We start from the raw sequence: 13,484 nt of genomic DNA, 5'->3' as shown, positions 1-13,484 counted from the left end.
ACAAAGAATGAAGCTAGTATGCACCGCTGGATGTGTAACGTCAGTGTGCATACACGACAGAGTGTAAGCGCTCTGAGAGAAAAGTTGGATATAAGAAACATCAGATGTGGTATGCAAGAGAGACAACTGCACTGGTATGGTCATATGTTGAGTATGGATGAGGGCAGCTGTTTGAAAAAGTGTCACACCCTAGCAGTAGAGGGAACTTGTGGAAGAAGTAGACCCAAGAGGACCTGGGATGAGGTGGTGAAGCACATTGGGCTTCACGGAGGCGATGACATTTTAACCAAGACCTTTGGAGATATGCTGTGCTTGAGAAGACCCAGCAAGTCAAGTGAGACCATAACCAGCCCACTTAAGAGTACCCTTCAATCATTGGGCAATAAACTGTGCTTGCAAAGACCTGTTGAGTCAAGTGAAGTCATTGTCGTGGCCAATGATTGGCACCCATGCCGGTGGCACGAAAAAAAACACCATTCGAACATAGTCGATGCCAGTGCCAGCTGACTGGTCCTGTGCCGGTAGCACATAAAAAGCACCATTCAAGCGGGATCATTGCCAGTGCTGCCTGACTGGCTACTGTGCCAGTGGCACGTAAAAAGCACCATTCAAGTGTGGTTGATGCCAGTACCACCTGACTGGCCCACATGCCGGTGGCACATAAAAAGCACCCATTACACTCTCAGAGTGGTTGGCATTAGGAAGGGCATCCAGCTGTAGAAACTTTGCCAGATCGGATTGCAGCCTGGTGCAGCCTTCTGGCTTGCCAGCCCTCAGTCAAACCGTGCAACCCATGCCAGCATGGAAAGCAGACAGTAAACGATAATGATGATGATGATGATGATGAAATGAAGCTTGTCATTTTTGAAAGGTACTACGCTTGTAGTATCAGGACTGTATATTTACCTCCAACATAAAAGAGGCCTTGCACTTCCAGCCAGAATTTGTCTGAAGAATTGTCAATATCAACTGCCGGTAACATTCTCACCAGTTATATGCCATAACCAGGAATATACAGCTCAACAAAAGGCACAGGTGCGACTGTATCATTAAGAAGCCTACTTCCCAAGCATGAGGTCCTGGATTCAGACCCAGTGTATGGTACCTTGGGCAAGTGTCTTCCTACTAAAGCCCCAAGCCAGCTAATGCCTTATGAGTGGATTTGGTAGATGGAAACTGAAAAAAGTTCATTATGTGTGTGTGTGTGTGTGTGTGTGTGTGTGTGTGTGTGTGTGTGGCTGGGTGGAGGTGGGGGTTAACCCGTGTCTAGACATCAGGTGATGCTTGTAAATGTGCATCATTGTCATACAAGCAATGCTATCCGTTTCCAGTCTTCCATGGAAAACCGGCCTAATAACACCTTGCTTGGAAACAGGTGAAGAATGGTGACAAAGAAGGACATCTGGCCTTACAGGAACATGGCACTAACTGTGTGCCTTGAGCCTTAGGATTGCTTGGAAACATAAGGCACAGTATAAAAATCTGCCAAATTATGATGTCTCCAAGGCAAGAAACTATTAGAAGCTCTTATTTTAATACTGCATGCATTAAATATTCATCTCTCACTGAATGGAGTACCTTCTTTGTTGATCCTACATTAATGGAACAGCAAACTATATATAAATGTGTATGTATATATAAATATAAATATATATATCATCATCATCATTTAACATCCGCTTTCCATGCTAGCATGGGTTGGACGATTTGACTGAGGACTGGTGAACCAGATGGCTACACCAGGCTCCAATCTGATCTGGCAGAGTTTCTACAGTTGGATGCCCTTCCTAACGCCAACCACTCCGAGAGTGTAGTGGGTGCTTTTACGTGCCACCGGCACGAAGGCCAGTCAGGCGGTACTGGCAATATATATACATATATATATATATATATATATATATATATATATATATATATATATATATATATATATACTGATCATTTTTAGTTTTTTTTACAACAAAGAATATATTTCCCTAGAGAGATTTACTAGGACCAAAGCATATGACACAGTTGACTTTATATATGAAATCAATACCACCTACATTATCTACATCTTCCAAAAATTTTGGTTGTTTGATCTTATTGGAATTATGTCCTTTGTTGAATTTAGATTTTAAACACTCCTAGAGGAAGTTTTTACTTACTAATTGCATGAAGAATCTCAGTTGATCAAAGTTTCTCAACTCATAATACATAACACTTATGGTCTAATATATGTATCATAGTGAGTATAAGGTATCTTCTGTCAAGCATATCATCTTCTTAGGTGCAAGTAGGATTTATTATATTATCCAGTGGCCTTATTTGGGGTTGTCATGCTCTGTTGTTCCAGGCCAGCCCCATCTAAGCATTCTTATGACCTGCATGTAATCAGCCAAATAATGAAACCTAATCCACAGGCTTTTCTACCTAGTCATACTGTTTCCGTTTGGCCAAAGGCCACACATAACACACCAATATTTAGTGTTGAATTATATGTGGTGCAGTTTGACAGTCTTGATACATAGTGCTTTCCCCACCATCCAATCTACTCCCACACACATGAAGATTCTGTTGGTGGTCACAGTAGAGGAAGGTAAGATAGATACAGTGAGAGTGCAACATTTTCTACTCCTGTACACTTATTGATGATGAGAAAAACCAGCACAGGTTGCTGGGTTATTCCCATCACCAATAAGTGAAGCTATTGATAAAGCAGCTATTTATGTGTGTACATAATCTTTCACATGCCCAGGCTGAATGGGAGATGTAATACTTTTAGGATATTGTTGTAGTAGTAGTATTCACAAGTGTTATATGTGTCTCTTTTCTTGTAGTGACAGGGACTGTGGGGTTAAAACAGGCTACAATGATACACAATGCCTTTCACCTGTCAAGGTGGTATTTTATTTTTAGTATTTTTGCTTTATTGTGTAGATGGTTTGTAGGTGTGGCCTGTGTACAACCTGTTATGATGCATGGTGCACTGTTTAGTGCTCTTTGTAGTTTATTGTTGTTTATTGCAAAAAGCATTCTCCACAAGGAGCATGGCAGGGCAGCCTAGTGTTGCTCCTAATCTTTGCCTGAATTCCACTAAACTCAGAAATAAGCGTTATTCAATATTTATTTTTGCATCTGGTTTATCATATTTGTTGTTTAGGTTTGATTTAATCAGTAACAAGTATTTCCTACAATATATTACTGGGGAAGAAGCAGAATTAATTGAACTGATTCTAATATTACTGCTGGTATTTATTCAAGATGATAGAGAAAAGATGTATAGTTCAATGTTTTACATCTTGTGCTATCCACGACCATAAAGTAGTAGTAGTAGTAGTGGTGGTGGTGTCATGGTGGTGGTAGTGGTGTCATGGTAGTGGTGGTGTTGGTGGTGATGGTGGTGGCAGTAGCAGTAGTTGTAGTAATGATTATTTCTTAAACACAAGATAAAGGAGATATAATTTAGTGAAACTAACTACTATTGAAAATGCCTTTACACAAATACTCTACCTGTTAGAAACAGAAGCCAAATTTCCCTCAAGGCACACTTTGTTGCCATAGAAAAAGAAGGACACATTGGATAATATAATCCTAAAGACAAGACAATGTATCAAACAAAACAAAAAGATAATCATAGTCTAAATGTCTTTTGATCATTATCTTGATTAAGGCTGACCTGGGGCTAAACAATGACAACTATGACCTAATTTTATTGAGGTGATGGGATTAAAGCCAAATGAATCAAACCCTACTCTTTATCAAAACTGGAGGGTAAAGGAAAACTTAGATAGATGAAAGAGGAATATAATAAGCAGATAAATAATATTCCCTGGATAGCATACCAATCTATTTCAGATAACATACTTACTTCTAAGAGTTTCAGCTTCAAGGAACTCAAGCAAAGCATGCAAGCAACACTCAAAATTTTTGAAACCCTCCTAGACTGATTAAGTCAATGTTAAGTTTGAGCATCAATAGTCTGAAGCATGTAGAAAAAATAAGGGCAGAAAATAGAATTCCGAAGAGGGTTCGACTTTTAAGGAACAAGTGTTTAGTGCATGATCTAGTAGTGAAATAAAGTAGGGGTGATGAGAAGAGAAAGGTTATCTTGTAAAAGAAGTCTTGTCTTTGGAATGCAATTATGGCAATATTATATGTACATGTGTCTCAAGAGAAGTCATGTCTAACATTTGTACAACTGTGAGGGGTTTCAGTTGCATGTTGTTCATCAGCAAAGAATGTTTTGTGCAGGATGGTTTTCTTGAGATATGCAGCGACTGTGTCTTAATGTTGCTGGAAGAGACTAGACCCCCATGCTCTTTTTTGGAGAATGCTATCAGACTGAAAGGAATTATCAGCTGCAGATAAGTGCATATTAATGTTATTAATACATAGAAAAGGGAGTGAGTTTGACAAAACATTTTATTTGCCCGAAACAAACCAGAGCTGATAGAATAGAATATGGGTTGGAAAGGTTTTAACCAATATATATTGCACTGAAGCAAGCTCTGACATTAATCTTCCAATTAAAAAGATAGAATCCATAGGTAGACAGCTTAGCTAGACCCAATCAAATGCTGAAAAGTGAGGGACTATTGATGAACGACATATGAAGGTAAGTCTTCAGAACATCTGGGAATACAAAAAAATATGCTCACTGAGAAGACTCAACAGTGTAAGCCGTCATTGTCATCATTTTGAAACTCAATCAGATGAAAGTGTTCATGTACATAGCTTCTGTTACCATTGTGAAGTTGGAAATGAAAGTAAAAGAGCAGCAGTTAGTAAGCAGGGAAAGGGTACTCTTTTGGAAACTGAGTACAGTACAATTAATGCAGTAGATTTGCATAGACTGGAAAATTTGACAAGGTCAGACTCTTTTGGAATTCATTGCTTGAAGGAACAGTCAGAACCAATTGTCTTCCTTGGTTAGAAGATTCTAGAGAACCTTTTGCATTTGGTAACAGTGAGGGGATAATTGGAGAGAAGGAATTTAATTTTTGCTTGTATGATTTAGATAGTGTTGGAAGAACAGTGCCCATGACCTATCTCAGGGCCTCCAAGATTGGTGTTATGAAGGAAGATAATCTGAGATCAAATCACATCTACCACCAAACATCAGGAACAGTCCCCCATTAAGCTTCTTCAGTTTTCATCTACCAAATTTCATTCCTAAGGATTTGGTGAACCTCGGGCCATGGTAGAAGAGACTTGCCCAAGGTGTAGTGTATATGCAAAGTTGAAAAGGCAGATTACAGCAAATACAAAGGCTTTATCAGAATTTACAAGACTATCTTGGTTGAGAAGTAGTGGATAGGAAGATTCTGTAAAGTTAGTAAAGCTCTGCATTTCAAGGAACCAAGATATGTAGCTGCAATAAGAGAGCTTGTAGGCCATGTAATTACCATCATTTTAACAACCACTTTCTGTATTCTATCAAAGGTCAGATGAATCTTATAGAAACAGTTTTTTCTATGGCCAAATATTGTTTCTGTTGCCAGCTCTTATTTCCAAGTCAGGTAGTTATCCTCCTGGTCTTTTAAACACCAAACCACACAACAGCCAGGTATTTTTTTGCAGATGTAAACTATGTCAAGGTACAAATGGGAAGATACAAACACATGCACACACACACACATATAACTCCATACACTGTACACAATGTAAGCACACATACATATAACTCCACACAATGTACTCAATGACAGACCAACAGAGGAAGTCAGCTTCAAATGTGAGGCAGTGCTCCAGCATGGCCACAGTCAAATGACTGGAACATGTAGAAGAATAAAAGAAAAGAAAAAGCAATACATAATACAAGCACACCAGAAATAAATTCTCTTAAATGCCCAGACAGCTCACTAGAAGTTGTCAATAGCTTCTGTAACCTAGGATATATAATTAGCAGGGAATGTGGTTGAAGTATAGCAGCCAGTGTAAGAATGGGTTGAAAAAAGTTCAGGGAGCTACAACTGTTGTTGGCAACAAAAGTATTTTCCCTCAGAATAAAGAGCAAATTGAATGATGTTTGTGTTAGACCTTTGATGCTGCATGGTAGCAAAGACATGTGCATGAATGTCAGAGTACACAAGTTATGAGAAGAACTTAGTATAAGCAGAGAAGAACTTGGTATAAGCAGAAATATGAGAATAACTTGGTATAAGCAGAAACATGTAATGTACAAGAGAGGAGACTGCAGTGGTAGAGACATGTAATGCACTTGGGGGATGACTGCTGCTACAAAAGTGCTAAGCATTCCAAGTTTGTGGAACTGGTGGAAGAGGGAAACAAAGGAAGATTCAAGACTGACCTGAAGATGCTACATCTCACTGAGGAAATGACAAAGAATTGTACAAACTGGTAATATGCAGTGCTATAGCAAAGGGTATTGATGAAGAAGATACAATATATATATATATACAGACACAGAGGGATACAAGAACAATATCAAAAGTAAGGGTCAAGAGCAGCAGCAGCAGCAGTGGCAAAGGGGAAAATGTAGGTGAGGGGAGGGTCAAAGTACCACTAAGAACAACAATGTAAAGGGCATGGATATAAACAATGTAGTGGGCAAGCCCATATACACACACATAAGCACACATGCAAAACACAGACATGTGTATGAATGTACATGCACACACATACATAGTAACATACATGCACACACACACAGTTACAGACACAGCTGCATGCGCAGATAAGGAAATACATTATAGAAGGACAAAATGGATTCGGTGGAGCAGGACACACATGGACAGAAAGGGTCACTGAAGAGGTTACAGATGTGTGACGAAAGACTTCCAGACGATGGACATTAAAATAAGAACAGTAGTTTATTTGTTAAAAAAAAAATGACCATCCAAAATTATAATATATATATATATATATATATATATATACATACATACACACACACACACACTACACTTGACCAATCCATCACCTCTGGGATACCCTCTAGCCTTTTTTCCCCTCACTGTACCCACTGTTTTCTCCTTACCCCTCTCCATCTTTTCCACTTCCTTCCTATTTGGGATGCTTCTGCAGTATTCACACTCCTCTTCTATCTATTACCTCTATGATACTTTCCAGAGTCTTTCTTTCTCCCCACCCTCTCCTTCTCTCATTGCCCTCCACCCCACAACTTTTCTGCCTCCTTAACATCTCTCTCCTTTTTTTCCACCTTCAAACTGCCTCCTACAAACTCCCATACCACACTTTCCTTCAATAACTCTCTCAGGATCACACTCCATCCTAATCTATTGCATTCTTTTTATCCTGTTTGCCCTCACTCCTGTCCACACTTGCCTCTTATAATGTTGGATAGCCCTTGATCCCCTCCCTTATACAAACCACCCTCTCACCTTTCAACTCTATCCCACCTTTTTTTCCCAATAACTTCTGTCACCTTTATCCCCTACCATACTCTTCAATCTTCCCTAATTTACCATCTCCCATTCTTCACAAGTATGGCAAGGAATACTCCAATGCTTTCTTCTATTTTCCCTCAGTTATAAGGGCCACCTTAGACCCTTAACCTTAACCAAGTCTCTGTAACATGGTTGGTATTAGAGAAGGCATCTAGGAACAGAAACCACACCAAAGTAGACACTGGAGCATGACACTGTTCTTTCTCTAACTTATCAGGATCTATCAAATCATCCAACCCATGGTAGCAAAGAAGCCACACATTAAATGATTGATGATGATGATGATGATGATGATGATATAGTTTCCATCTACCAATTTTATTCACAAGGCATTAATCAACTCCAGGCTATTGTAGAAGACATTTGCCTATGGTACCAATGCAGCTGGGAGAAACTTGAAACGACACGGTTTCAAAGTAAACTTTTTAATAACAAAGCTAGAAAATTATTAAATGTTCTGACACATTAATTGTGGATCCATACTCCAGACCTATGATCTGATTGTCCAATATCGTAACTATTTTGTCATTTCACTTCTAAGCCCACCACCTTCATCATATAGTGCCTATTTATAGTTGAGCAGTTTAGACCAACAATGTTTATACAGTTCTATATTTGAGAGATGAAGAATTATATACATTATTTACATTTGACAGATATTTGTCCTCATCTTGTTTGTTGCTAACACGTTTTGGCTGATGTACTCTCCAGCTTTCATTAGGTGTCCAGGGGGAATTTCGAACCTGGGTTCTCATTCCTAAGGTACTTTTCCAATGTTGTTGTTGTTATTATTATTATTATCATTATTATTTTATTATTCAGGTCACTGCCTGGAATCGAACTCAGAATCTTGGGGTTAGTAGCCTGCGCTCTTAACCCCAAGATTCCAAGTTTGATTCCAGGCAGTGACCTGAATAATGATAATAATAATAATATCGGTAAAATACCTTAGAAATGAGAACCCAGGTTCGAAATTCCCCCAGGACGTGTTAACAACAAACAAGATGAGGACAAATATCCGTCAAATGTAAATAATGTACAGCAATGTTTATATTTCTCTGCTAAATTAATCAACAGCTTACTGATGTCAGACGACTTGCACTCTCACAAACAACTGATTTTTAAAAATCGTAAAGACAGGAAGATTTAAATTCCTTATTCAAATACATAACTTGCAGCAGATATGATTTCAGCAAGGAATCTAGTAATTCTTCACATATTTCTGGCTCAATAATTGGAGTTGTACATCATCACCATTCTCATCACTTTTTGCATGCTTTCCATGATGACATGGGTTAGATAAATCATCACAGACCGAGTCATTCCTTATTGGGAGCCAGTCTTCATGAACTACTGCACCTTTGTGTACTTTGATTAGGTTTCTACAACTGGATACCCATCCTACTGCCAACCACATTATAGAGTGTGTTGGGTACGTTTTTTGTATCTAAAAATTGTAATGTTGATTTGTCATTATCTGGGTTCAAACTTTTTTACCATTGAGTCACAGCGATTATGCTTTCAAATGACTCCTAACTATGGTGCAACACAATAATCAATCAGTACGGAAAGAGTAGCCAATTACACCAACTCAGTACTTGACTTTATTCATCGACCTAGGAAGGATGAAAGGAAATGCTGACCTCGATGAGATTTCAACCCCTAATAATATTTATTAAGAAGTACAATAACTGAGATTTGAAATCAAACAGATTTCATTCAGCCACAATTCATCGAAACATACCACGTATTTCCTTATGTAGAAAGTCTGAAGACATTTGAACATAACTTCAAATTAAGTGATCTCCGACTTTGTTTCCTCGTCATTTTATGAAAAATGCATGTTTTAATGAAATTTTGCAGATGTATATTTTCAAGGATGTAGATTCTGAATATTTTGATATAAAAAATTTTTTTTTTTTTAAATTGAGAAATTTTGCATCATTTCATCCTTCCTTCAACTGTTACTACCAATTTCCTTAACTTTAGCATTATCATTTTTTCACATTAGTATGCTTGAAACGTCAACATTACGTAATCTACACACTTAAAAACGAATTTCTGAAAAATGTCATCAACAATATGCATTTTAAAAAGAGTTATGAGGAAACAAAGTAGAGAGAATGATCCAAAACTCTTCCAAAAAAAATTAGTTTTCAACATTATCAGGATAATCGTAATCTACACCCTCGAAAACATACCTCAGCAACATTTCATTTAAAAATATGTATTTTTCAAAAAGTTATGAGGAAACAAACGTAGCGGTTATAGCAATAAATTGTAGTTATGCCGTATTTTGAAAGGCTAGGTAAGTCCTCTTGTCAAGAATACAGTAATGTCATGATTCCTCAGAGTTATGAAAAGTAGAAAATAAGCGATTGATGCCTTCATCGAATGTCTTAATGTAAGTCAATATTTTCTAGCTGGATGGATCTTTTACAGAAAATACAAGTAGACTCATTCAGAATACCACCACATTACACATCCAGTAACATTGATTATCTTTACAAAACACAAGGCCTCGCTTCACTCTACGGAAAAAAAAAACCAAAAACGAAATTGTAGAGATTTAAGAAACGATAGATTATTCCAATCGAGACGCGAAACCAGGTCGCGAACTTGTACACTTCGGTGCCTGCTTATTATTAATAACTGTCTAATTTTATGCATGAACCTGATCTTAAAATAAGAAGTGGGGAAATGTGAAGTTGTGGTTTTCATGATTTTTTTCTTTTCATGCATGAAAAGCTATGCACAATGATCAAAATGAATATCAACATTTGTCACTTTACTCAGGTCACAAAGATTATTTTACTACAACTTTTTAAAGAAATCGTTCATCTGTAAAAAAAAACCGGAATTTTTTCACTTGCGTTGTTTTGTTTCAACTATGTTGTTTCCAATCATACTAATTCTTAGGTATGTGGAATCTTAAATTACAATGTCCAAAAAAAGTCATTTAAAAAAATAAAAAACAAAAAATGTATTCAATGAAGTCAAAATCAATTAAGATCCATTAAAGGGTGTCAGATAACGATGAGATGTTGCTACTTGAAAATAAAGTTGATTCAATGAATATACATAATCAATGAATCGTTTCGATGAATAGCAAAGGCAAAAAGAGGATGAGAACTTCAAAGATGTCCTGTTATAGTTTAATAGTTAATGAATTTAGAACAACTAGTGACCTATCAGACAGGCCACCCATGTTTAGCATATAAAGAGAAGGGAGGAGAATAACCACGACAATAGTGAGAACTAGGCGATTAGCTATTATTATTGTTGCTATTTCTAATATTCTACTATATAATACTGAAATTACATACTGTTTTGTTAAATCGCATCTAATATGAAATAAAAATCAAAATGTGTTCTTATAAATTCTATTTTAAAAGATGATTATAAGAAACCTAGCAACTTTTCGGTAGTCAAATTTCGTGAAAAACAATCGCAGAAGGATTTTTTTTTAATATGGGCGAGTTTTTTTTGAAAGAAAAAGAAGTTCTACATAAACCTAGAAAATAAAAATTAAAAATATTAGTCATCCACTATCATGTATAAAATAAAAACAGAAATACTAGCAAATTAGAGATAGGCGAAATGACAAGAGTCTATTTATTTTACAATGCCCTCCCTTCCTTCAATGTAATTCAGTTCACGGTTTTCTACCACATGCTACAAAATAAAAGTACTTTCAAAGTAACGATTTCACAATAAGTTTCACATAATTATACATTTTTATTTTAAGAAAAAACAGAATTTCTCATTTGAAAAAAATTGAAGACCATTAAAATTCTAACCAAAAAAATATACACACATATATTAAAAGTTTAAAAAGTTTGCTTTGTCCTGGCTATCTTGAGTGAAAACAGCACGCTTGTCACATGTATTAGATAACAAATTCAACGGGAACGCAATAGCTATTTATTGACAACAGTAACCTATGTTTCACCGGAGTGACCTGTGGTCATCGTAAATTGACACTTACTAAAAGTTTTCAAACGAGAAGAGAATAATAAAAAAAAAAACCACTGACTCAACAGAGGTATCTCTGGAGATGAATGGGAACTTCAAAATGCAAAAATGTGGTCGAAAGAAATGAAATATATGAATAAAGCATGCAAATGTCGCTACCCCTTACCTGTTAACAGCTTTTTAAACAACATTAGCTGTATCCATGCAATTTTTTTACGATGATCATTTTCGAGAAAATAGTTTTTGTGAATTTTTTCCTCAACTTTTCGAAACGATTATTGAATAAGACAGGAAACGAGGGCAGCGACTTGCCTTATTGTGATTGGCTGAATTAGCGAAATGTATCTACACATTAGTTATCAGCTGGCCCTCAGATTCCATGAGGGAGGGATATAAAGAAACATGCCTAAAAGTTTTCAGTTATTTATTGATCAAGATATGTAAAAAAAGAAAAAAAACCAACCCAATTCCTAACTTATTGATTAATCAGAATCTCACTAATACTAATAAGCTAGATAAAAATCATGTTTGTTAAAGGACAGAGAAAGGGGTTAATCTTCAATAGCACAGGAAGTGATGACTTAGTCATATACACTTATCTTTAATCTTTCATATCTATCAGAGCCGTTTTCATTCATTTCAGTGCTGCATTTTATACATAAGGTCACACACTGAAAAATGATGTTCATAAAGCTTGAAATCTAAAGCGAAGAAATTTCAAAACTTCTCGAGAAACTACTTCAGCGTACGGTTTTTAATAAAGTAGACTTTGAAAAAAGGAGCATTGTATTAAGTTTGTGTATAAAGACAGAGTACAAATATCTAGTCCCCCTCGTTCGACAAGTTAACATTTAGAACAAGATTTACTAGAAGTCACGTGTCTATTTCACAAAGTTATTCAGCAATATATGTATATACATAATATATAAATACATACATACATATATACATACACACACACACACACATACATACATACATACATACATATACATAATTGAAATGACATATAAACAATGTGTCTGTGAGTGCGTGTCTGTATGTGTGTGTGGGTGTATATGTGTGTGTGTGTGTGCGTGCGTGTGCGTGCGTGTGCGCGCGTGCTTGTGACATACAACCATTTGAGGTGCACTTAAATGTTCCTTCTCCCCCTTCCTTTCTATTTTTCTCCTCTGATTTTCTTTCACAGTTCCACACGCGGTCTTACAGCACACCCACATCACACTCAAATTATAGATGTTTCTATAATAGATACAAATGTGTACGATACACACACACACACACACACACACACATATGTATGTATGTATATATATATATATATATATATATATACATACATACATACATACATACATACATACATACATACATATGTGTGTATGTATATATATGTGTGTGTGTGTGTGTGTATGTATGTATGTATGTATATATGTATGTATGTATGGTCCGTTAATATATATATTGATAATAATTGTGTATGATATGCGTGTTTGTGAGTGTGCATAGCCAGTGACCTAGCGTGCGTTTTGGCTACCTTGCACGGTCCGCACATTCCACATACTTATTTATACCACTGTGTGTATGACTGTATGCTCAAGAAGTTCGGTGCGCAACCATGAAGTACTAGGTTCGATCCCATTGTGTGACATCTTTGACAAGTATCTTTTTTAACCATAGTCTCGAGTTGACCCCAAAACATGTGAGGCAGCTTGTGAAAACGGAAGCTGTAAAAGCTTATGTATGAATTACACACGGTAATTCAAGGGTCCAGCTTTGTCATATTGCGTCACGTTGGTTCTACGCGAGACTTACGTTGAAAATGCATGCGTCTATGGAATACTCGGCCACTTTGCACTTCTGTTTAGTATGCTTGTTACTTGTTTTGTTCTTCCACCACCAAAAAGAAAGAGACTCCTTTCCGTATCGATTTTGTTAATTCGATCGACCTCCATATAAATTGATGTTTTCTTAGTATATTCTCAGACTTCGCATCATCTTGTCCAATGATCAGTGCCTTCTTAAAGCATGGACACACAGGGCAGTTGTCCAGAGGCCCAACAGTTCTTGGGGCCTGATTCCGAACTATGTATGTTG

At 36.8% G+C, this 13,484-nt stretch overlaps 1 protein-coding gene across 1 annotated transcript in view; it reads right to left on the bottom strand.

Moving 5' to 3' along the window:
• LOC106881146 (cyclin-dependent kinase 4) overlaps window positions 1–11,694 on the bottom strand; it is a 64,808-nt gene extending 53,114 nt beyond the window's left edge. The window contains exon 1 of the mRNA XM_014931424.2: window positions 11,554–11,694. The gene's annotated coding sequence lies outside the window, so the exon portion shown is untranslated. The remainder of the gene's footprint in view (window positions 1–11,553) is intronic.
• Between the last annotated feature and the right edge of the window lie 1,790 nt (window positions 11,695–13,484).

This window comes from Octopus bimaculoides, chromosome 4 (assembly GCF_001194135.2).
Source record: "Octopus bimaculoides isolate UCB-OBI-ISO-001 chromosome 4, ASM119413v2, whole genome shotgun sequence".
Taxonomy (NCBI): Eukaryota; Metazoa; Mollusca; class Cephalopoda; order Octopoda; family Octopodidae; genus Octopus; species Octopus bimaculoides.
The sequence above is the reverse complement of the archived record's forward strand: the minus strand, read 5'-3'. Positions and strand labels throughout refer to the sequence as shown.